This window comes from Mixophyes fleayi, chromosome 11 (assembly GCF_038048845.1).
Source record: "Mixophyes fleayi isolate aMixFle1 chromosome 11, aMixFle1.hap1, whole genome shotgun sequence".
Lineage (NCBI taxonomy): Eukaryota > Metazoa > Chordata > Amphibia > Anura > Limnodynastidae > Mixophyes > Mixophyes fleayi.
The window spans coordinates 99,008,481-99,035,425 of record NC_134412.1 but is presented as its reverse complement, the minus strand read 5'-3'; the positions used below and the strand labels follow the sequence as shown (position 1 = coordinate 99,035,425).

Genomic DNA, 26,945 nt, shown 5'->3' with positions numbered 1-26,945 from the left:
CATAAGATCTTAGTACTCAATGCTCTGACATTAGAACCCATTAGTCCAGGACAGAGCTGTTATTAGTCGATTACAACGACCTTCCTGTTCTCTATATACAAGCATCTGATTCACACATACTAATTGTGCATTGCTGCTCATTAACATTACTGTACATGCCCCATATCTGCTGACCCCACCAACTCTCCGGCTCTCTCTGGGCAGAACATAGTTGGAGAAACTCTGCAATAATGACATAGTGGAAAGAGGGAGACGAGAGGGGTTTCGAGCTGCTTCATCCTCTTACTACTATATGTATGCAGATCCTAGCGAGATATGGAAGTGCCCAGGGAGTTACATTTACTATGCTGGGCACTGAGGCGCAGTATTAGACTGAACTTAATATAACCCCATAGTTATCTAGTTATCGGACCTTTGATATATAGTGCGAAACAAAAAAAAAAGTGTATCACTCTCTTATAATTGACCCCTTTATCTCTTTTTTTCCACCAGCAGAGTCCACGACTCTGGTATGTTGTCATCTGATTGTATCTTATGGTATTAGCATGTTAAGAGACACTGGAGCGCTGGATCCGCTCTCTAAATGATGAGTTTTATGTCATGCAGGATTGGTTAATAGCAGACTAACACTAAAATATGTAATCCAGCATAAATCAGGAGGGATTCTATGCAAATACATCATGAAAAAAACTTGATGGCTTAGTGCAGATTTTCGGCCGCTTTGGTTGCTGTGTGCGATCCTCAGACATTCATAGAACCATCGTCTGCTGGGCTAACTCTCATTTGGAGGTGGCCACAGACATGGTGATTTTCTCAGCCACATTGGAGCATGCATGCTGTATGTATCAGGGTTTCCACAGTCCTAGCAGTTAGCGCAGACAGCACACTAGTGAAATTTGATTAGACTTATTTACTTCCCATGTATGTGACACTATTTGAGACGGACCCTGTTGTTCTGTGACCAGACTGAATGATAGATGTAACAGGGCCTGAGTCATTAGGGAAATTAAGGGAAGAAATTGAGTAAGTTTTCTCCTGGACAAACCATGTTGCAATACAAGGGGTTTAGTTTATTACTTTGCAGAAAAGATAAATACTGGATGTTTGTCATGTAGCACACAAATACTTGATAGTTTTATTTTTACACTGAAATGTAAAGTTGATCTAGGACATGTCCTACCCCAACTATAAACCTGTCCCCACAGTTTACATTTACCTCCCCCTCCAATGTAACATGGTTTTGCCAAGATGCAAAGTTACTCCATTTTTTTTTTCCCTTTACTTTCCTTAATGACTCAGGCCCAACATGTGAGGCTAAGATGAGACGCTGTTGCCTTGAGTTTGATCCCCGACAAAGGCCTTATCTGTGTGGAGGTTGTATGCTCTCTCTGTGTTTGTGTGGTAAAATTAAGTTAAAATTAATGTGAGTGGAAAATAACACACTGTGCAAACTCTATTAATTCTATAGCCGTGGTAGAATTGCTAAAGACCCTGATGTAATCCCCTTGTGGAGACCTTGAACATGTCACGTAATAAAGAAACAGGAGTGTTATAAAGCGGCTGTAGAATGAGCTGGGACCTATATTTGGCCTATTACTGTTTATGTTGCATTTTGTTATAATGACATAAATGCCCCCAGATTATTCGGAGGATGAGCATATTGACACCTGCAATACGTATAAAAGAGACAGCTGATTAGTGGCGGTGACTGCACATATCGCACAATTCTGTACATTCGCAACATTAAATTGTCACTGGGCTGCGCCAGCCACTAACACAGAAAGACGGTTCTGAAATCGACTTTTCTCTCCATGTCGTCATTAGAGTCTTGTTTCATGCATCACCACCCTCGTAATTTCCCAAACTAATGTTTAATACGAACAAAACAACCAGCAGCACTATTTCCTTTCCCATAAAAATTATGTAACAGACGTTTAATTAGTAGCTATCAAACGCTTTCTCCCCAACCTACAATCCTTCAAACCTTCCGTCAAAACTCTCCGTTCCAGCAGTGTAGGGGTGTCGTTGTATCGGGGTGTTTGTGTAGAGCGTGTGCTCAGCTTTCCACCAGTGAAGGGGTGCATTCCGCTGTCGTTGTATCGGGGTGTTTGTGTAGAGTGTGTGCTCAGCTTTCCAGCAGCGAAGGGGTGCACTCCGCTGTCGTTGTATCGGGGTGTTTGTGTAGAATGTGCTCAGCTTTCCAGCAGTGAAGGAGTGCATTCCGCTGTGTCGTTGTATCGGGGTGTTTGTGTAGAGTGTGTGCTCAGCTTTCCAGCAGTGAAGGGGTGCACTCCGCTGTCGTTGTATCGGGGTGTTTGTGTAGAGTGTGTGCTCAGCTTTCCAGCAGTGAAGGAGTGCATTCCGCTGTGTCGTTGTATCGGGGTGTTTGTGTAGAGCGTGTGCTCAGCTTTCCAGCAGTGAAGGGGTGCATTCCGCTGTCGTTGTATCGGGGGTGTTTGTGTAGAATGTGCTCAGCTTTCCAGCAGTGAAGGGGTGCATTCCGCTGTCGTTGTATCGGGGTGTTTGTGTAGAGTGTGCTCAGCTTTCCAGCAGTGAAGGGGTGCATTCCGCTGCGTCGTTGTATCGAGGTGTTTGTGTAGAATGTCTGCTCAGCTTTCCAGCAGTGAAGGGGTGCATTCCGCTGTGTCGTCGTATCGGGGTGTTTGTGTAGAATGTGCTCAGCTTTCCAGCAGTGTAGGGGTGCATTCCGCTGTCGTTGTATCGGGGTGTTTGTGTAGAGTGTGCTTAGCTTTCCAGCAGTGAAGGGGTGCATTCCACTGTCGTCGTATCGGGGTGTTTGTGTAGAGCGTGTGCTCAGCTTTCCAGCAGTGAAGGGGTGCATTCCGCTGTGTCGTTGTATCGGGGTGTTTGTGTAGAGCGTGTGCTCAGCTTTCCAGCAGTGAAGGAGTGCATTCCGCTGTGTCGTTGTATCGGGGTGTTTGTGTAGAGTGTGTGCTCAGCTTTCCAGCAGTGAAGGAGTGCATTCCGCTGTGTCGTTGTATCGGGGTGTTTGTGTAGAATGTGTGCTCAGCTTTCCAGCAGTGTAGGGGTGCATTCCGCTGTGTCGTTGTATCGGGGTGTTTGTGTAGAATGTGCTCAGCTTTCCAGCAGGGAAGGGGTGCATTCCGCTGCGTCGTTGTATCGGTGTGTTTATGTAGAATGTGCTCAGCTTTCCAGCAGGGAAGGGGTGCATTCCGCTGCGTCGTTGTATCGGGGTGTTTGTGTAGAGTGTGTGCTCAGCTTTCCAGCAGGGAAGGGGTGCTTTCTGCTGTGTCGTTGTATCGGAGTGTTTGTATAGAGAGTGTGCTCAGCTTTCCACCAGTGAAGGGGTGCATTCCGCTGTGTCGTTGTATCGGGGTGTTTGTGTATAGCGTGTGCTCAGCTTTCCAGCAGTGAAGGAGTGCATTCCGCTGTGTCGTTGTATCGGGGTGTTTGTGTAGAGCGTGTGCTCAGCTTTCCAGCAGTGAAGGAGTGCATTACGCTGTGTCGTTGTATCGGAGTGTTTGTATAGAGAGTGTGCTCAGCTTTCCAGCGGTGAAGGAGTGCATTCCGCTGTGTCGTTGTATCGGAGTGTTTGTGTAGAGCGTGTGCTCAGCTTTCCACCAGTGAAGGGGTGCATTCCGCTGTCGTCGTATCAGAGTGTTTGTGTAGAATGTGCTCAGCTTTCCAGCAGTGAAGGGGTGCTTTCTGCTGTGACATTCATTTCTAATGCTACACTGTTTTTGGCACACTCTGTTTAATTGGTGTCATTTGCTCAATTACCCTCATATGCAATCACCCGGTATTATGAAAGTGAATGTGCATTTCAGATAAAAGGAGAAAAAAGGAAAGATTTCCCAGCACAATTGTTTTCTTGCTTCTAGCTCTGATGGGTGTAACCCCTAGTATGCTAGTGTCTCCCCGGGGATGTTTTCTCGCCTATGTGGGAGCACACATTCAGCAATTATACTCTCATCCAATCCAAAGATTTACAGTACTCATAGCAGCTCTTCATTAGAATATGAAATCATTTACTGGGAGTAGTTCTGTAAATATCCGCTCTGTGGCAGACAGGATGTATTCAGCCTGTGTCCATGGGCCGCATAGAATGAGAATATTTCCCTTTACAGCAGAAAAAACTCCTGTGGGATAATCCAGGACATGATGAATTCCAGAATTCAGGAAGCCAATGTGTCGATCAGAGATCAATACATGCTCATTGTCGCTGGTTCAATCTATGGGGTGCCATTAACTGAGGTGGATAATGTTGAATTTGCTAAGGGTTAGGAAACCTGAATATGGTTTAATTGTGTAAGGTATTTAAGGAATTTAGACTGTAAGCTCCAATGGGGCAGGGACTGATGTGAGTGAGTTCTCTGTACAGCGCTGCGGAATTAGTGGCGCTATATAAATAAATGATGATGATGATAAGGTAGACCTGCTATAATCTGCTGTGGCAGAGTGTAAAAAGGTGGGAGGGGGAATGTCTGAGCGCCCGAACGCAACATGGGAAAGGGCCCCTTCTCGTGTGCCGGGCATTCGTTATGTTACAAGGGAAACGGGAAAATACGGGAAGGGCAGTTCTGCAAGGTGAGTGCACCACGGGAACCGTCCTCTCCGGGCTATACTCACGGAAGCGGGTCTACTACGGCGACTCCCCCTGGGGGACCACTACATGACGCACTGTACCTTTTACTGTCCTCACACATCCTCGGCTGACCGGGTCCACTGGAACTCAGTCGCTCCACAGGCCTCCGCCCGCAGCTGGAGCCCAAGCTGTTAAGTGCGCCTTGTCTTGGGGCTCAGGACTTTAGGTGCCCTTTCGGACGGGTAGAGGGGCTTTGTAAGCCACTCTCAGTAACTTATCCACTTAACTATCAAGGGATCAAGTGTCCCCTACACTACCTAGGGACCAATCGCCTACTACCAACTCTAAGTGCCTACTGCCTTGCTAACAACCAGGACCCACTGTTCCTCTAACCACAAGGACCCAATGTCCTTTTAACAACTACAGGGCGGCCTCTCTAGCTCCCCACTAACTTAGAGGCCTGCGCCTCTCTACGCTCGTAGTCCTTGCGCTCTTCTACACTCGAGGGCCTTGTACCCCTCTCTCTCTACCTATGGAGCCTCGTGCCCCACTGCTCTAGCTGTGGGGCCTTGTTCCCAAGAAAACCCTGTCTCTGTCCTATCTGCGCCAGGGCCTTGTGCCCACTACCTGCTCCACAGGCCTAATGCCCAAATTGCCCAGGGGCCTGATGCCCGATCTATGTGAGGGTTTTATACTCGCCTGCTCCGCGCCCGGCGGCGTAAATAGCCTCCGGCGCGCTGATGTTACTCGGTGACGCCATGAGCCCTGATTGGCTCGCCGCGGCGCCAACAGTTCAAACGGCGGAGGTAAGCCAGGATTGACTGCCGGGTCATGTCGAGGAAGAATGGAAGTACTCACCGCTGGAACGCAGGACCGGTGAGTAGTCTGTAGTCTCTTCTTTCTTCGTCTTCTTCCTGGATACGGCAGCTGCAGGGCCCCTCTTAACAGCAGGATCAGTGAAATGACACACTGTGGTTCACTAACCGCAGAGCTCTTTATTGATATGTTTACTTTATACATTTTCTTTAGTTATTATTGTACCTAAATTTACAGTATTTAAAAAGGATGAGCATAGTGTTTGTGTTCCGTCCCAAGTACTTCTTACCCAGGATTCCACAGTGCACACGCCCAGCTTCCAATTAGCAATCAGCCATCTTTAATAATGTGTCAAAAGATCTGTGATGAGGGTATAGTAACTAAACACTCTTTAAATGCTTGCTAATGCTTATTAATAGTAATTTATGCATATTGATGTTAAATCACACATCCCTACTGACTGTTTTGTCTGTTAAATGCCAGTCAGTTTAATGATGGAGGTGGTCTGGAGCTATTGTTCTATGGAGACCTCAGTTCTGAGTGCGAGGGGTGTTCCACGTGCATGACCAGCGATCATAGTCTGTGAACGATTTACCTAGAAAGCCATCACCTGGTAATCTGCCATGAAAGACCTGGCCCGGTTTCCCCCTAGGGCGAGGGCGCTCCAGTTACCCCTATGGGCGAGGGCGCTCCAGTTACCCCCTATGGGCGAGGGCGCTCCAGTTACCCCTTATGGGCGAGGGCGCTCCAGTTTCCCCCTATGGGCGAGGGCTCCAGTTTCCCCCTATGATGCCATTGTACATGTTGTGCTATTGACTTTGATTTCCAATTCTTTAAACATCTGCTGATATATGGAAGTACTACAATGTTCTTACCCTTATAAAGCCCATCAGTGCCCTTCTTAGGTGAGGGAATACACCCTAAATTTATAATTAGTTTCTTCCACATGTTCAAGTCACTCTAACCGACCTTCCATTATTATTGTTACTGAGAAAACAGTATATAAAATAAATATAAGACCATTTGACACTGGCCCTTGAACAAAGCTCTCCTAGGCGGGTATTCCTGTATGGTCAATACATCAGCCATAGAATGCCCACAATACCCAGAAATTCTCTGATAATTACGTCTTCACGAGGATGTACGGTTCGCAGTCGCTATATAAGGCACAAATATGTTATTACTTTAAATTATATGAATGCATTTTATTTGATTTGACCATAATTCTCATCGCCTAAAAGTAACGACTTGCAGCTTTGTTATACCTTTACAATTCATCACATTGCCTCTCATTTATTACTGTTGTTTAAAGCCGCTGTAGCAGATTGGTTTGTACAGCGCTGCAGAATCAGTCAACATTTGTAAATAATTCCCAATATCAACTAAATAAGAGTTACAAGACTATAAAAGAGGCATCCGTTCAGGATCAGTATTCAAATAACAAGAGGACTTTGTTTATTATTTATGTATCATAATGTTGACAGAATAATTATGCAAATATAATTAGTGATAAACAAGCATGTTTTATGGTTGTGAAATGACTTATGAAATGTTTTATCTATCTCTCACAAGGGTGGTGCTAAGTGTCCTTTATATAATGATTTAACAAAATAATTATAAATTATGATTATAAGATTAGCCCCACACCGAAGACCAAATACTGCCGTAATATACTGGGGGGCGGTGACTGTGTGTACCTTGGGGGCGGGGGGCTGTGTGTACTGTGGGGGCAGTGATGTATATATGCTATGTTACCCCCCACCATGAGTGATATATATGGTGTATATGTGTTAAACTATATATCTAGACACCCTTCTCACTTAGTTGTGAGAAGAGAATAGAGTGAATGCACAAAAGAGTTAATATGTCCCCATCCATTTGTCAGGATAAATATATAGAATTTCTTTTAGAGAATTTTTTTTAACCTGTGACCACTGGTTCTCTGGTTTCCAGTGTCACATATTACACTGATGCTGGAAGTAAATATTCAGTTTTAAGCTCTGGTGCTACCTATCTCCTTATGATTCTGTCTATAGCACAATATGTGAGTGGAATAGCAGCAGGGGCAGCAAGAACACAATTCAATATTGCCTATGTGTTCATTAAGTTCTGATCCCCAGTGGTGATACTACCCACCACGCACACAGCCACCCAGGGCTGCCAAGAGGAATTCAGGGCCCCGGTACAACAAATTCATGGGGCCCCCCTTATAGTCGAGTATGCTAAAAAAAATTGCGCCGCCGTAATTTTTCGGAGGTGTGGTCATGGATTTGGGGGCGTGGCAAATGTGCCATTGGGGCGTGGCTGACACATCCAAATCACTAGGCTCTCAATTCGCCGGAGCATCACATATGTCCAAGCACTCCTGACTTTCAGGACATCTAGCACCACAGTGTAGTATAGAAAGAATGCAGTGTGTACACAAAGAGTTCAGTCTTGGCCTGCACCTTACATTGGGCACAACACTCACTAAAAATTGCCATTGTTCCTACTAGAATCACAACATTTCACATACTGTCCTGCTCTCTCCTACCTGTTCTTCTCACTTTCACCACCTGTGGCTGCATGTTTCTTTAGTTGCGGCTTGTCTGGATCCTGGAATGCTAGGAGCCCCATTTGGAAAAAAATGGCTATATTTAGATAATTCCAAACAACCCTGGGGTTAAATCAGTACCACCCACGATTAATAATTAGGTCTTCCTCCAGCTCCAATATTACAATAATGTGCCCCTTCATCATCGCCATGCCTTATGATCACACTGCGCCCTCCATGCTGCTTTTGCCCCCTTCACCTGGCTCCCCTTCATCACACTATACTATGATGCCTCCCCCCTTTTTAACCCCACTGTGCCATGCTGCCCCCCCTCGTTTTTTAACCCCCCTGTGCCATGCTGCCCCCCATTTTTTAACCCCTCAGTGCCCCCCCCCTTGTTTTTTAACCCCTCTGTGTCATGATGCCACCCTCATTTTTTAACCCCTCTGTGCCATGCTGCCCCTCGTTTTTTAACCCCTCTGTCATGCTGCCCCCCCCCCCGTTTTATAACCTCTCTGTGCCATGCTGCCCCCCCCTCGTTTTTTAACCCCCTCTGTGCCATGCTGCCCCTCGTTTTTTTACCCCTCTGTCATGCTGCCCCCCCTCCCGTTTTTTTAACCCCTCTGTGACACCCCCCCCCCCCCCCCCTGTTTTCCTCCCTTCACTTACCTTTTCTTCTCTCTTCTTTCTTGGTCTTCTGTGCTGCTCTGTGCTCCATTGCTCCAGACTGACTGAATGCTGGGCATGACATATTTACGTCACACCCGGCATTCAGACAGTCTGAATGAAGCACAGAGCAGCAGAGAGGAGGGACGCCGGCGCCGCGATCACGTGAGTATGTTTTTGTTTTTTTTTTACTACCCCCACCAACTACTGACTCCCCCCCCCCCCCCCCCCCCCCCACCGCTCGCCGCAAAAAAACCCAAAAAAGAAACAGTGTAGGTTAAAAAAAACAAACAAAAAAAACCCGCCGGCGCAAGGGCCCGGCCGGGCCCCCTGACATGCCCGGGTAATTAGTACCCACCCCCCCCCTCTCGGCGGCCCTGCAGCCGCCCTTTCACCACCCGGCTGCATGTGATGTTCTGTAGTTCTTAATAACTTTCTCTTCCTCGGACATTCCCTCAAGGAAACATGGGTGGAAGATCAACACTAAATATAATGTCCACTATTGAAGAAGCCACAGTTTTCCCTTGGGAATGAAAGATGTGCATGTGTGGCTTCAATATGTGAGAACAGTTGTTGAGTTGTGAGAGGAGATTGGGACAAGTATCTGATCGGTTCAAAGTTACTCATATTTTTGCTTTAATTTCCTTAATGACTCCGACCCAATGTGTATACTGTATGCACTGTGCTATAGTATTTTATTATGTGTTGTGTCTTCTAGGAAGTTTACAGCTTTACCCATCTGCCACCCCAAAATTGTCTTGTTACAGTAGCTGATTTCGCTTACTTTAGAAATGCTTAATAGGTACCAAATGTTCAAGGATTTGTCTGTATGAATTGGTTTAAAGCCCATATAGACTTTGTTGGGGCTGAGTGTCAGTTGTGTGACTTTCCAGCCCTATGAGGCTGCAGGTCAAGTAACCTGTTAACTATAATATACAGTTTTGTGATATAAGTAAAGCACATCAGGTCAGGTGTACACTGGAGCAGGGAACTTGCTAGAGCTTGGGATATTAGCAGAAAACACAGTAAATTGCACATGGGCACTCTTTAGGGTCCTTCTTTTGGCTACGGGTATGAGTGGACATTCCTTAACTTAATGGCCGGCAATGTGCGGCGTCGGAAATTGCAGCTAATTGAATTTTCCCCTTTATGCCCAGCTGGCCATCAGCTGCTGTGATGGTCTCTTACTTATACCATTCTGTCATCAAACACGTCTAAAAGGTAAACGGGTGAAGGAAATAAGACTTTCATACATTGCTACTAACATGGCAGTTTATTATGAAACCAAGTCAGTGACGTGAAACATGGGATGGACATTCACAGAATATGTTCAGTGAACAGCTTCTATCTTATGTTTTGAGTAATGAAAGGTGGCCTAGCTCGCCCATCACTACAACACATATACCTTTTGTCAGTGGTTCCTATATTGTGAAAATGACATTTTCCTGCCATTCAGACAAAAGTTTCTGTATAAGATGTTTTTCTCCTGTCTGTGTGATGTGACTTTATAGCATGATGAATAGACTCTAAGCCAACCAGCAATTACATCCTGACCAGACGCATCCGCCGCTTTCAGTAAAGTATACGGACACTGCCGTTCTGCTTGTTTTTCCTCCTCCATCTCCGTATGAGACCTGTCCCTCCAGCCTCTGATGTTAGTTTGTTCAGATCTTCCATTAATGACTCCCTACACTGTAATCACCTATATCCCTTTCACAAGAAACTCCTCTCTTATGTTTAAAATCAGATCTGAAACCTTTCTGATAACCGTATTGTAGAGACAGTGGATCTTCTGCTCAGAGAGGGGAATCAATACAAGGAGACGTCCCTTCTGCTTCTCTCTAATAATAAATTTCCTTTCGGAGCTCTGCTGGTTGGGCACCCATCACACAGTCACTCTCTAGTCTAAGAATACGATGGAGATGTTTAATAATGGGATCTGACTACATAACAGAATTGTGAGATGAGCTAGTGTTTGTAATGTAGAAACTGTAAACTCTAAACTAGAGGCTAACAAATTCTGACCCTAAAATAATTATAAAGTTATACAGGTCTATTGATGTGGGGGAGTGATCCTGTGTCTGCAGTGCAGTGTTGTAATCTTGGATTGGGAAGAGAAGACGGAACAATGGAGCAGAGAAGCAGTATGTATTGTTTCAGCAAAGTCTGACATCACAAAGAGCCAGATATAAGATGATTCCTTGTGACTTTTCACTGTGGTCTTGTCAGTGCGGCTCACTAAGGTTAGTGGGCTTAGAATGAAAGAAAAGGATTAAGTTTAATTACCTTCACTCTGTGTCTTAATCAAGCTAGAGACTCAGCCACACTCTGTAATCTCTCTTGCTCAACTACCTTGGTAACCATCCGTAATAAAGCCTATCCTGCTGTCTCCAAATCTATTTTGGTCGCTCTAAGATGCAGAGCGCTGTCAAACACCCTGAGACACATTGAAATTGCAGTCACTAAATCCTCCAAACTCTGCATTTTTTTGGAGAGAAATGATGAGTTGAGTCTGTAAAATACCACAACAGCCCTTGTGGGTTTCTATCCTTGTATAGTGTTTGTTCTCCATATTACACAGTATAATGTGCTCTGTAAGTGTATTTCTGCGTTTCCCAGGGGTGACACATAATAGGGCGGTTGTTCTGTCTGTCGGGGTCCTGAGCTCTGTTACGATCGTGTACTCAGAGATGTTGAGACTGCTGAGCCTGGAACATCTTACAGGAGCATTCATTGAGCTCTAACACTTCTTATTGACTCCTAGCCTGAAGGTGATAATATGACTTTCTCCAGCTCTATCTCTTGTATTCCTAGAGGCGTCCAGAAGATTGAAGTAGTAATGATCCACTTTGGTAGATACCCTAAAGCAATGAATATTTAAGATGTCTGCTGAATTATCAGATGGAAACATGGGCTATATAATGGGCTGTATCATGTAGCAACCAATTACATGTTTGTTTACATTTTTTAAATTGCACTTGAAAAATGTGTTATACTGTGGTTACTATAGGTTACAGAACATTTGTGCACATAACGCGATGCGCCATGTTATTAAATAATCCCCTAAATCAAATATGAGCTAGTCCAGAGTTCTACCTCAGGAATTGATGGGCACATAGGAACTGTCCTCTTGTGTAATATGCTCACTCTAGCTCATCCGTTCCCAAGCGGTGGTAGGCGTACCCTCGGGGGTACGTGCTGGTCTGGTGAGGAGTATGCCAAAAATAATCAGTAATGGCAGAAAAACAAGTAAAGTAAACAAAATTTAGGGCTCGTGAGCTGACATTCAAGAGAATGAGGTCGAGGCTGCTGATGTATCACAGGAATCCCGTGCTGACAGTGCTCCGATCGGCACTAGACTCTCCACTCTGCATTCCTTACCTGGTGCTGCCTTGTCCTGATTGCAGGTTACCGTGACCCTGCAGATGCTTTATTTATCAGTGACCGCAACCGAATTAAGTCCTCGCCACAAGATTACATGTGGAGTGTTCGGTGCCCCCTCTTACCTGTCACTCCACCACCAAATGCCCTTGGGGTCAGTGAGGTGTTCGCACTGACAGAAGAGACTTCCAGGGGGCCTTACACAATGGATTCCCTTTACTCGCCTATTGCAGAACTATCGATGGCCGGGGAGCGTTTGGATCCTCCCATCTCAAGCTCATCTACTTGCAGAGATGACCCAACAGGGTAAGGCTGCAATACCCATTAATCTGTGATCTTGAATACCACGGCCCTTTTGTACACCTATCGCCTCCCAAGACTATTACTAACTACTGGTGTTTGAGCCAGCATGCGCTAAGTTTTGCCACCAGTTCTTGGCCTTCATTAGACACGCGTGCAGGGTGTTTGTAGGTGGGGTGCCCATCTGTTGTACAATTCACCACTGGCCAGTGCCTTGGTTTGTTTGGTGTCCTTACATTTCTCAATTATCTTGGCCTTTCCTTTCCACCTGGTCTGTAAAGTGTGAGCTTTAATTTAAAGTAGTTTTCCTTTTTCAACTATTTACACTATTTTACATTAAGATAGGCAGTGAACAAAAGTTTCAGGATTTAAAAACAGCTATTTTAAACACAAGGGGTACAATTTATAGAAATGGGTTCAAAAGGGGTACACAAGTGCAAGAGCAGTGAAACAGAAGGTAATGGCCGAAGGGTGGGAATGATGGCATGACCAGAACCTAACATCAAAATCTTTTAAATCTGTCAACTCTTAAGAAAAGAGTTTTACTTCTGGATCTTGAAGTAGTTGAGGGAAATTCATAGATAACTGAGATAGACTATTAAAACAAAAAGGTATGATACCCTTGCAGCGCTACATATACCACTACTGCAAATCAGTGAATTATAACTTGACACCCAAGTTTAAATGACAAATAGAAAAAATAGGTAAATCACTTTTCTGCGCTGTGGTTTCCCAAACACAACTATAGAATAAATCTTAAATTAAATAAAAATACTTATTGGTTGATGATATGATGTTCAATTTCTTTCAAGCGATGATAGAAGTTTTCCTGATGGCAATCCAACCATGTAAAGGAAAAAATTATAATAGTGTGATACTGTATAGTACAATAATATATATGTCCAAGTTGTCAATATATAGCTTTTTCTATTCTATAAGATCACTGCAATCAATACATAGGTGGTAGATATATGGTGTGGGATTCCCCACAATTCAATCTACTTACACCGTAGATTCTTTTAAAATTGGCACTTCAAAATAGACAAAGGCTTCCGCTCCTCCCCGATTCTTCTAAACCTCACGGAAAATACAAGAAACAGAGAAGTATCTCTTAGGTAGAGGCTAAAAACATTTATTGTATAAAAACATAGATGTTCCTACCGCGGAGTAAATGGCGATCAGTATGTCATATGTGAGCCATTCCAGTGGGTACACAGATATTTGTTAGTAAGGAGTTAGTAACGTCCGGATGTTGGCTGCAGAGTTTCAAAACAGCAGGCTTGTGAGCTGAACAGTCACTGAACTCTCCATCTAAGCAAGTCCCGTCTCGGCCGGCAAGCACAGAGAAACACAGAATGGAATTTTTTCCTTTACATGGTTGGATTGCCATCAGGAAAACTTCTATGATCGCTTGAAAGAAATTGAACATCATATCATCAACCAATAAGTATTTTTATTTAATTTAAGATTTATTCTATAGTTGTGTTTGGGAAACCACAGCGCAGAAAAGTGATTTACCTATTTTTCCTATTTGAGATAGACTATTGTAACATTTTCTGATCACGAGACAGAGACCGATGACAGCACTGAGTACAGGACACTATGTAGGTTCTGAGGTGAGGTATCACTGAGGTACGTCATGTGATGGGTACCAGGGACAGCACTGAATACATGGGGCAGAGAGCAGTCAGTATAATACAGTATATACCCTCATGGGGCAGAGAGCAGTCAGTATAATACACTATATACCCTCATGGGGCAGAGAGCAGTCAGTATAATACAGTATATACCCTCATGGGGCAGAGAGCAGTCAGTATAATACACTATATACCCTCATGGGGCAGAGAGCAGTCAGTATAATACACTATATACCCTCATGGGGCAGAGAGCAGTCAGTATAATACACTATATACCCTCATGGGGCAGAGAGCAGTCAGTATAATACAGTATATACCCTCATGGGGCAGAGAGCAGTCAGTATAATACACTATATACCCTCATAGGGTCAGAGAGCAGTCAGTATAATACAGTATATACCCTCATGGGGCAGAGAGCAGTCAGTATAATACACTATATACCCTCATGGGGCAGAGAGCAGTCCGTATAATACACTATATACCCTCATGGGGTCAGAGAGCAGTCAGTATAATACAGTATATACCCTCATGGGGCAGAGAGCAGTCAGTATAATACACTATATACCCTCATGGGGTCAGAGAGCAGCCAGTATAATACAGTATATACCCTCATGGGTCAGAGAGCAGTTGGTATAATACAGTATATACCCTCATGGGGCAGAGAGCAGTCAGTATAATACACTATATACCCTCATGGGGCAGAGAGCAGTCAGTATAATACAGTATACACCTTCATTGGGCAGAGAGCAGTCAGTATAATACAGTATACACCCACATGGGGCAGAGAGCAGTCAGTATAATACACTGTATACCCTCATGGGGCAGAGAACAGTCAGGATAATACAGTATATACCCTCATGGGGCAGAAAGCAGTCAGTATAATACAGTATATACCCTCATGGGGCAGAGAGCAGTCAGTATAATACACTATATACCCTCATGGGGCAGAGAGCAGTCAGTATAATACAGTATATACCCTCATGGGGCAGAGAGCAGTCAGTATAATACACTATATACCCTCATGGGGCAGAGAGCAGTCAGTATAATACAGTATATACCTTCATGGGGCGGAGAGCAGTCAGTATAATACAGTATATACCCTGATGGGACAGAGAGCAGTCAGTATAATACACTGTATACCCTCATGGGGCAGAGAGCAGTCAGGATAATACAGTATATACCCTCATGGGGCAGAGAGCAGTCAGTATAATACACTATACACCCACATGGGGCAGAGAGCAGTCAGTATAATACACTATGTACCCTCATGGGGCAGAGAGCAGTCAGTATAATACAGTATATACCTTCATGGGGCGGAGAGCAGTCAGTATAATACAGTATATACCCTCATGGGACAGAGAGCAGTCAGTATAATACACTGTATACCCTCATGGGGCAGAGAGCAGTCAGTATAATACAGTATATACCTTCATGGGGCGGAGAGCAGTCAGTATAATACACTATATACCCTCATGGGGCAGAGAGCAGTCCGTATAATACACTATATACCCTCATGGGGCAGAGAGCAGCCAGTATAATACAGTATATACCTTCATGGGGCGGAGAGCAGTCAGTATAATACACTATATACCCTCATGGGGCAGAGAGCAGTCCGTATAATACACTATATACCCTCATGGGGCAGAGAGCAGTCCGTATAATACACTATATACCCTCATGGGGCAGAGAGCAGCCAGTATAATACAGTATATACCCTCATTTGGCAGAGAGCAGTCAGTATAATACAGTATATACCCTCATGGGGCACAGAGCAGTCAGTATAATACAGTGTATACCCTCATGGGGCACAGAACAGTCAGTATAATACAGTGTATACCCTCATGGGGCAGAGAGCAGCCAGTATAATACAGTATATACCCTCATGGGTCAGAGAGCAGTCAGTATAATACAGTATATACCCTCATGGGGCAGAGAGCAGTCAGTATAATACAGTATATACCTTCATTGGGCAGAGAGCAGTCAGTATAATACAGTGTATACCCTCATGGGGCAGAGAGCAGCCAGTATAATACAGTATATACCCTCATGGGTCAGAGAGCAGTCAGTATAATACAGTATATACCCTCATGGGGCAGAGAGCAGTCAGTATAATACAGTATATACCCTCATGGGGCAGAGAGCAGTCAGTATAATACACTATATACCCTCATGGGGCAGAGAGCAGTCAGTATAATACAGTATATACCTTCATGGGGCGGAGAGCAGTCAGTATAATACAGTATATACCCTCATAGGACAGAGAGCAGTCAGTATAATACACTGTATACCCTCATGGGGCAGAGAGCAGTCAGGATAATACAGTATATACCCTCATGGGGCAGAGAGCAGTCAGTATAATACACTATACACCCACATGGGGCAGAGAGCAGTCAGTATAATACACTATATACCCTCATGGGGCAGAGAGCAGTCAGTATAATACAGTATATACCTTCATGGGGCGGAGAGCAGTCAGTATAATACAGTATATACCCTCATGGGACAGAGAGCAGTCAGTATAATACACTGTATACCCTCATGGGGCAGAGAGCAGTCAGTATAATACACTGTATACCCTCATGGGACAGAGAGCAGTCAGTATAATACACTATATACCCTCATGGGGCAGAGAGCAGTCCGTATAATACACTATATACCCTCATGGGGCAGAGAGCAGTCCGTATAATACACTATATACCCTCATGGGGCAGAGAGCAGCCAGTATAATACAGTATATACCCTCATTTGGCAGAGAGCAGTCAGTATAATACAGTATATACCCTCATGGGGCACAGAGCAGTCAGTATAATACAGTGTATACCCTCATGGGGCACAGAGCAGTCAGTATAATACAGTGTATACCCTCATGGGGCAGAGAGCAGCCAGTATAATACAGTATATACCCTCATGGGTCAGAGAGCAGTCAGTATAATACAGTATATACCCTCATGGGGCAGAGAGCAGTCAGGATAATACAGTATATAATGAATAATAATTATTTAAGAATAAAGTACACCGTTTGCAATGCATTACATAAGATATAGTCGTAGCATATAGGAATTTTCTGCTACAATGCTACCTGACTCTCCTATATAACGAAGTAGATTTAATGTGACATTTTTCATATAAAGTAGCAGCGTAAGGTAATGATATACACACCTTTAATTATAGGTAGAGTTCTCTCACATGATCCAGGGCTAATTGACATCTTGGTGGAGACGAGTTCCCCTTTGTTAACAATTGAAGGTCCCGATGCCTCCTCACAACTCCCCATATTGTCTGTAATGAAGTCACTGAGCTCTCCCATGCTCATTAGTCAGAGAGAGTCGTTAGTGATCTCTGATAGCGGCAGAGTTTCACTGAGGGTCTTTTATGTCATACAGAAATATAATTAGTGGTACACTTGCATGTAAAAATAACAATACTGTCCACAAATCACCATTAATAACATTCTTCATTGTGGCAGCCACCTGCAGACATCAGATTTGTGGCAGAACATCTTCCTTGTATCCCTCTGTGATTATAAGGTATGATAAGAAGGAGGCAGATTGTCTGTTAATGTAAAGAAGGATCACAATGATATAATGTCTGTTAGAGCTGCGCTTCCTCTTTAGAAATTATAGGTGGTGTTATAAGGCGGATGACGTATAATGGCGTTGTTACAAGTTAATGTACTTTTTGGTTGCTAATATACCCAGTGGTTTTCTTATAACTGAGGGTGTTTGAAAGGTAGATGGCGGTATTTGGTATTTTAAAGCCAAAGATGGTTGGTCCACAAGGATGTGTAGAGAGGATTTGGAAATATTTAGAAAAATCCCAATTATCAGAATCCTAATTTCCTGGGTGGTTTAGCACTTCCAGAAGTTGACAAGAAGATTTTATCAGTTAGGAATCTGTTGTTTAATTGCAATATGCAAAATAGGATCTGAACTTGATTAAGTTACAAATTGTAATAGTGCAGAAGATTAGATCCAGCTGAGCTGGATAACAGAAAAGTTCCAGGTAAGATTTCTTTATAAAACATCATTATGCTGCCGAGCAAAAATAGCCCTGTGACTGCGGCATTTACAGGAAGGAACTGTGACCCATCGTTCCCAAGCTATCGCTAGATATTCACAATATAGTCAGCGCAGAGGCTAATATACCTTCCTCAGGTGTTGGTTATCAGTAATTACCTTGTGGGGACACACACATTCTGCGACATATAATAATATATATTATACACCATTATTATAACACACACACATTCTGCGACATATAATATATATTATACACCATTATTATAACACACACACATTCTGCGACATATAATATATATTATACACCATTATTATAACTATTTCCTGACTTTCCATACACTCCATAACACTAATTTAATTTATCACATGTCCAATAAAATCCTCTTTTTTAATCCCCCATGAATTTTGCAGCCTCCAGGAACATGAATACTTATTAAAGTGGTCATTGGTGATAGCTGAGGTCATTTAGTACTGTGACAGTGTAAGCCTGGAAATATGTGCATCCCAGTAAGTGATGTGAAAGTGCAATAAAATGATGCCCGGCATGGGTGGGGCTGGAACATTTTTTCAGAGGCAAACGCAGGATTCAAGAAGGGGGGTTTCCACGCCACAATACCGGTGGGCGTGTCCAGCATGTGTAGGGGAGTGGCTACAAACACACACCAGGTCAAACACACAGACATGTAAACTGTCCCATACACAGATAAGCACAGACACACACATACATAAACACATAGTTGCCCCGGGAGAGGGGGCGAGACTGGAGGACGTGGCGGGACGAGGCCAATCGCGTCATTTTGGCCCCGCCCCCCGCGAAACAGTAATTTGCGGGGCGGGGCCAAAATGACGCAACTGGCCTCGTCCCGCCCCCTCCCGCTCTCCAAAATGGCATGATTCACCGAGAATCGCGTCAAATGACGCGATTCTCAGTGAAATCCGGGATGCGGGAGAAATGCCATCTCCCCCGGGAGCCCGGGAGACTGACTCGAATTTCGGGAGTCTCCCGGACTTTCCGGGAGAGTTGGCAAGTATGCATAAACACACAGGATCAAACACACAGACATGTAAACTGCCACATACACAGATAAGCACAGACACACACATACATTTCTGGGGACTAGGAAACACCCCCTGGGTGCGCCCCTGACGTATTCATGAGTTTCAAGGGTTGGAGAAGAATTTACACAAGACGGCACATTTCTATTAATTGGATAAAACCAAAACATTGAAATGTCCAGTCATGATGTAGATAAAAGAGGATAAACCGAGCAGTATTTTAAGAGAGAAACATTTAAATCCTACAGCCCAGAATGTAGGTGCAGAAGATGATTCCTAAATCACCTTCCAGTATCTTTTGTAGACTGAGTTGTATGACATGACACACGTATGTTTGGCCCTGTGTAGGCCGTGATATATTCCACATTTCTCCATTAACAAGTGTTACTGCATGTTACCGAATGAAGGGATTTCTGGGGATGTGATTCATTCTGAGTAGTGCCGCTACCCGAGTGAGCTTCTTATAAATACTGTGATATGTTAGACATGTTATTATTTATAACAATGCTGCAATAAGGCTGATTTCCTATCAGTAAATCTCACAGCAGCATCTGAGCGATACTGGCCCAGAGTGGCCGAGCCAATCTCAGGGATCTATGCATGCGTGACACAGCACAGCTAGATGTGGACATTCAGGTCCATTTGGTAAAAAAGCCCAAAATGAAAATATTTCTAGAAAATATAGAAAAAAAATCTAAAGGAAATAAAAATTACGTTAAATTTATTGACCGTTGATAGAATGGTTTATTCATTGATTGTCTTAAGTTATTGCATCTCCAAGACGTAGATTGTAGTGGTACATGTGCCACCAAGATGCTTGTTAAATAGACTTTGAACAGATGACAGAGATAGGGGACTATATATTAAAGTGTGCTCTGTGTCTTTATACCATGAGTTCTTCCCTGTGTGGAACAGGGACTAGCTCCCCCCAGTGCATTGAAAGGGGTGTCACAGCAGACATCGTGTACCTATCCCAGGCTAACCTGCAGATGTATGAACAAGCTATCGGCGTCCCCGGTGGTTACCCATTTATGTATTGTGCGAAACAAAACAAAATCCGGCGACTGATAAATTAGTCCCAAAATATTTTTTTCTTTGTTCTTCTTGATCCATTTTAATCCAATGCAAAATTCTTATGAATGACCGAGAGTCCAATCAGCCAATTACAAACTTTTCCCACACTGATAGGCTGTGATTGGCTATCAGCTAAGGGAAGTCCTGGTCAGTGTCATTCAGAATATTAAAATAAGAATTTCCCATTAGATTATATTGAAGAAAGACAATATTTTATTTTCTATTGAAGTAGTGAACAATTTGTTTCTATTTTATTCAGTTAAACTTTCAAATGTGTCAGTGTTTTACTTTCTTCATCATCATAATTTGTTTATATAGCGCCACTAATTCCGCTTCGCTGTACAGAGAATGCACTCACATCAGTCCCTGCCCCAATAGAGCTTTGTTTAATTTCCCTGACACACAGACAGACTAGGGTTAATTTAATAGCAGCCAATTAACCTACTAGTATGTTTTTTCAGTGTGGGAGGAAACCCACGTAAACATGGGGAGAACATACAATCTCCACACAGATAAGGACATGGTTGGGAATCAAACTTATGACCCCAGCGCTGTGAGGTAGAAGTGCTAGCCACCGTACTGCCTACAAGTTTTTGCTATTGTGGAACTAAAAGCATCAGCATGTCCTTGTAGACAATGGCTGCATGCTGGGATTTATAGTTCTACACTAACTGGCAGCAGCTCATCAATATTCTAGACATCAAGAGCTGGGGATCAGCACTGGCCGAAGCTGCAAGTGAAGTTAATCCTGTACCTGTTGCGCGAGCACGTCTATTCCATTGGGCGTAAAAATGTACACTATTTTCACATGAGATAAAAGTGCCACTTATTTTACCGATTTGATTTACCAGATTAAAAGTAGAGTCATAGAAAATGTTTAGATCGTAATTGTTTTTCTTGAAAAGTTGAATATTATAAGGTAAATATTGTATGACTTTTGTGCAGTGTCTGTAGTCCAAGCTGAGAGTAGTGGCGAGCCAGCCAGAGAACTTGTGTTTAGTGTTACTGACAAGTGTGCAGCTTTAATCCCATCTGTTGCCCTTATAAAGGACTTTGACAATAACATGACAGAAAATAAAAGCAATGACCTCATAAATAAGATAGAATCTCCAACTACAGGAACGCTGATGCCAAGAATGCAACAAATGATTGTCACCATGTAATAGTCTCCGGAGTATTTCCAGACTGGCAGTCTGCAGGGGGTTAATGATTCCTCAAGATAAGAACATTATTGGTTGTAGAATAAGCTGCGGTATGTAGTGTGCAAGGAAGTCTGAGCTTGGTGTAATAGATTTATTTCACTATAAAACATATCTGCCTACTTTTCTCACCTTCCATCCGGGAGATCCAAAGAAGAGATGGGTGGGGCTGGGTGCCACGATTTGTGTTCTGATATGGGAGGGGTATTACAAAGACCCGCCCACCTCACTAAATATCAAGGAAAAGGGCTACTATGATGCAGATTTTGCCAGCATTCATCTGCCATTTAGTCTTTATTGAAATGGACGGAACTAGATGATGCATCTCCCTGCCCACTTTTCATTGGGTAAAAGTCTTTCTCGAGAATTTCCTGCCTAATTTGGGGAGATTTCCAAACATTCCACAACCATATAATAAATAATTTTTGTCTTTGTCCCTGCAGGGTCCGGCATTCAGTACTGTCCCTGTTCCTTCTCACTACGCCATGTCATGGTGACCTCATGTCTGACATTTGGCAGAGGAGAGAGGGTGCTAGACTGTGCAGGGAGGAGGGGCAGAGTGCTGGACCGTGCAGAGAGAAGGAGAGAGGGTACTGGACAGTGGGCAGGGCATGGTGGAGGGAGGAGGGGAAGGCTGCTGGGGATGGTGGAGAGAGGAGGAGAGAGGGTGCTTGGGATGGTGGAGAGAGGAGGGGAAGGGTGCTGGGGATGGTGGAGAGAGGAGGGGAAGGGTGCTGGGCATGGTGGAGGGAGGAGGGGAAGGCTGCTGGGGATGGTGGAGGGAGGAGGAGAGAGGGTGCTGGGCATGGTGGAGGGAGGAGGGGAAGGCTGCTGGGGATGGTGGAGGGAGGAGGAGAGAGGGTGCTGGGGATGGTGGAGAGAGGAGGGGAAGGGTGCTGGGCATGGTGGAGGAAGGAGGAGAGAGGGTGCTGGGCATGGCATGGTGGAGGGAGGAGGGGAAGGGTGCTGGGCATGGTGGAGGGAGGAGGGGAAGGCTGCTGGGGATGGTGGAGGGAGGAGGAGAGAGGGTGCTGGGGATGGTGGAGAGAGGAGGGGAAGGGTGCTGGGGATGGTGGAGAGAGGAGGGGAAGGGTGCTGGGCATGGTGGAGGAAGGAGGAGAGAGGGTGCTGGGCATGGCATGGTGGAGGGAGGAGGGGAAGGGTGCTGGGCATGGTGGAGAGAGGAGGGGAAGGGTGCTGGGCATGGCATGGTGGAGGGAGGAGGGGAAGGGTGCTGGACCGTGCAGAGAGAAGGAGAGAGGGTACTGGACAGTGGGCAGGGCATGGTGGAGGGAGGAGGGGAAGGCTGCTGGGGATGGTGGAGGGAGGAGGAGAGAGGGTGCTGGGGATGGTAGAGAGAGGAGGGGAGGGGTGCTGGGGATGGTGGAGAGAGGAGGGGAAGGGTGCTGGGCATGGTGGAGGAAGGAGGAGAGAGGGTGCTGGGCATGGCATGGTGGAGGGAGGAGGGGAAGGGTGCTGGGCATGGTGGAGAGAGGAGGGGAAGGGTGCTGGGCAGGTAGGAGGAGGATAGAAGGTGCTGGGCCGTGCAGGGAGAAAGGGCTGGGCATGGTGGAGGAAGGAGGAGAGAGGGTGCTGGGCATGGCATGGTAGAGAGAGGAGGGGAGGGGTGCTGGGCATGGTGGAGAAAGGAGGTGAAGGGTGCTGGGGAGAGGAGAAGAGAGGGTGCTGGGCATGGCATGGTAGAGAGAGGGGGGGAAGGGTGCTGGGTATGGTGGAGAGAGGAGGGGAAGGGTGATGGGGATGGTGGAGAGAGGAGGGGAAGGGTGCTGGGCAGGTAGGAGGAGGATAGAGGGTGCTGGGCCGTGCAGGGAGAAAGGGCTGGGCATGGTGGAGGGTGGAGGATAGAGAGGGCTGGGCGTGGCATGGTGGAGGAGAAGGGCAATAATTGACACTAAGCATTATATATCGCTGCTGAGGGTCCTGGATCTCAGTACACTAAGAAGCTGGTTGAACCACCTGTGGAATCTGTTAGTGTTTTGCAGATAATATGACCCTTTCTTTCCTTCTGATATTTTTCTTTCTTTTGCCAATTCTGCTCCTTCCAACTGGCATCAGGCACATAAACTGAGCAGATTGCAACTTGTACAATATCTTCCAATGCAAATGGCAATCTACGGCTTTTTTCCTATTATTATTTCTAATCACTCCTTTTTCATAGTAAAAATCCACATTGGTTTTTAGATTTGCATTGGCCTTTTGGTTATTGAAGCTGATTCATGCCAAACGCTGATAATTAGGTGGTGCCAACACAAAATGTTCTCTGCGTTATTGCTCGGCTCCTACACGGGTGAGAGGGCAATTCATTCACTTTCCAAAACACAAACTGTCAAGTTTGAAGCAAAATGTTGCATTTCTATTTCAGGATTCTTTCATGTTTGATTGACTGAATGTGGAGCAGTAAAGCTGGCGCCAGCGTGTTCTCTGGATGGAGAGAGGGTGGTGGGACTTATTAAATGTATCGTAGCTAAAGATTTCACCTCTGCAGGAGTTAATATTGTATGAAACAGTTAATGGGAGTAATTACAGCAACATGTGTGTGTGACCAGACATGCATATTATATATACCTGTACGTGTCTATGCGTGCTACTTTGTATTTTATTCAGATAGGGTGTGGGCAAAGTTAAGGTCAGAAGGGTGGGGTGACTGGAGGTGGTATAATAAAACTGTAAATCCAGGATTTCATCAGACTGTATTCTCCTAAAATATTGGATCATACACCAAAATGGCAGCCTCCACTGTGAGGACAGACGGTAACCCCTCTGTTAAATAGGACTAGGACACCACAGAGCATGCTGGGAGATATGACACTGGCTGAGTAACTTCAGTGTCTGATAGATTAGTACCTATTACCCCTGGTAGGAATGATACTGTATGAGGTAGGTTTGTGTTATATCCTGCAGCTCATATTATGGAGCTTGTAATGTCTGACCCTGGGCAAAGCAGAATAACCACATATCATGTAGTAATTTCTTATTCACACAGGATGTGTAATAATATGGGACGACATGATGCAATAACTATATATGACATAATTCAGTATACACATATCCGTAAGAGGAAACACCCAACGTATCTATAACAGAAGGAGAATAGCTTGCACTCAGCTAGCTGACCGTACTACATAGAACACAGGCATCATAATGACTGTCAGTCTGTTATTAGTTATGTTTTCCTGTTGGACAGGCTCCTATTATAGGTTCATTGGCCCAGTCTGTTTTCCATAGTGATGAATGAACATCACTTTCTGCCTATTGTCATCCATTGACATACACCAGGAAGCTGGATGTATCAGATAAAGCATCCATGCAGTAGTTTTATAGGAGTATCAGCAGATTGCCTGGCCCCTAAGAACAGGCTTTCGTGTTATGTCGTTCTTGAAGCAAAGGGTTAATAGGTCTGTAGGATTATCACGCTAGACTGCCTGATGGTATTATGGCACTAGTGCTCAGCGAGGGCTCAGTGGTTAAGTACTAGGGCTTCTGTAGTGTTAGTAGACTTTACGCTGCTGTTGTGTGGATGCTGGGCCGATACATGGGCCATTTTCACCTTCCTCTAGAAGCCTCTGAAACAGGAATCCTGTACAGGCCAAGAACAGTTCTGTTCTCACCAGCAATGAGGGGTAAATAGACCAGCACTGAGCTGTCTCTAGACTAATATGCAGACACGACAGATGGCTCCCACACCTTGACCAGTAATAGATAGATATGTGGTGGCATGCCGGCTGAGCAGATGGTGCCTTACTCTGCCCCCAGGCTTACTCCCGTGTCCTGGTGCTCCTGGCAGTGATCCACAGAGCATGCAGGTCCTGGATGATCACGGTGCCTACGCTTCTCTCAAGGTCATACCCTGCAGAAACTGCAAATCTCAGTCACTTGTATGTTGCACCTGTGATGTACTGTGTGTCTGCAGGACAATGATGGTATGGACCTAAGAATCTCCTGCTTTCAGACACCACTATTCCGTTATTTGTATATACTCAGCATGCTGGTATACTATTACCTTACCTAAACACCCATAATAACTACATGTAAAGAACAACATGTATGGCCACTGTTATACAGAATAACAGAGATATTGTACATTATATTCAGTGTACAGAGCAAGAGAAGTGGTACTGTGCTATTGTCCATATATACAGAATAACAGATATTGTGCATTACATCCTGTGTATAGAGCAAGAGAAGTGGTACTGTGCTATTGTCCATATATACAGAATAACAGATATTGTGCATTACATCCTATGTATTGAGCAAGAGAAGTGGTACTGTGCTATTGTCCATATATATAGAATAACAGATATTGTGCATTACATCCTGTGTATAGAGCAAGAGAAGTGGTACTGTGCTGTAGATTATATATACAAAGTAATAGATTTTAAGGTTTACATTCAGCATACACAACAAATTGTCAATGACCATTTATCATTACAAACTTAATACGAAAATATAGTAAAAACTGTATTCATAATAAGAAAAGATAATTGTGCGTTTGGTCGACAACAAATATGTTTGGGGAACAAAAAAGCTTTAAAAATCAAGACTATACATAGACATAAATAACGGGTAACATTACCTTCTAGATGCACAGATAATCCCACCAGGTAAATGTCCAGCAGTCAGTACAGTGACACACATTAAGCTGTGATACACACTCTCTAACTGCATGTATTTGGCAGGTGTCCCTGGATAAATGTTACTATGTAGTACGTACAGCTGGTGCCACCAGGGGGCACTGTGATATGCAGAGAATTTGTTTTTATGTGGTTCTCAGACCAGTTTGTTGCATCTGCTCTAACATTCCACAAATCACCAAAATTCCTTTTAATTTAGGTAGAATAAATAATCAGAGCTAATTCTTAGCAAAATGATCAGGTTATATCCTAAATGGTTACATTGTATAGTATTTGTAAAGGTTTCCATTATAAATGGTAAAATCAAACTTGAACACTTTAATAAAATATATAAAATGTTAAAACTACTATAAAATAGCTTTGCAACAAAAATAAAATGCTAGACAAGCTTCTGGCCTTAAAAACACCCAGGGGGTCACTGGGATTGCAAATGGCTGTTATGCAGTGTGCAAAAGCAGATTTGGGCCCCTGTGTGCCTCAGTGTCAGCATGTTTCCTTGGGTGCACATAGGATTATGGAGCGTGTGCGGAGAAGCAGCATATTGCTCCTCATAAGGAGCAGTGCACAGATGAGATTACTGTGATTACTACTCCACCGTCCCGCTCAGCTGTAATCCCAGATCTGTTCATAGACAATTCAGGGCACAGTAGTGAAGATAAAGTCTGGGGGTCTGAGTCATTAAGGAGAGCAAAGCAAAAAAAAAAAAGGGGGTAACTTTGCATCTGGGCAAAACCATGTTGTATTGGAGGAGGAGCTAAATTTAAATTGTGGGGACAGATTTATAGTTGGGGTAGGACATGTCCTAGATCAACTTTACATTTCAGTATTAAAATAAAACTATCAAGTATTTGTGTGCTACATGACAAAGCAGCCAGTATTTTCCTTACATGCAAAATAAGAAACTAATTTGCACCTCTTGCATTGTGACATGGTTTGTCCTTAATGACTCCGGCCCTGTATCTCTGGAACATTACATATCTGCGAAGCTTTCACTGCTCCTAGCAGAGGGCGAACCATCATTTTCATCCTGGGGTCTTATCTTCTT

General features: G+C 44.3%; 1 protein-coding gene across 5 annotated transcripts in view; it reads left to right on the top strand.

The window, feature by feature from the left end:
- LOC142107272 (opioid-binding protein/cell adhesion molecule homolog) overlaps positions 1-26,945 on the top strand; it is a 550,917-nt gene that overhangs the window by 427,192 nt on the left and 96,780 nt on the right. The gene's annotated exons all lie outside the window — the stretch shown is intronic.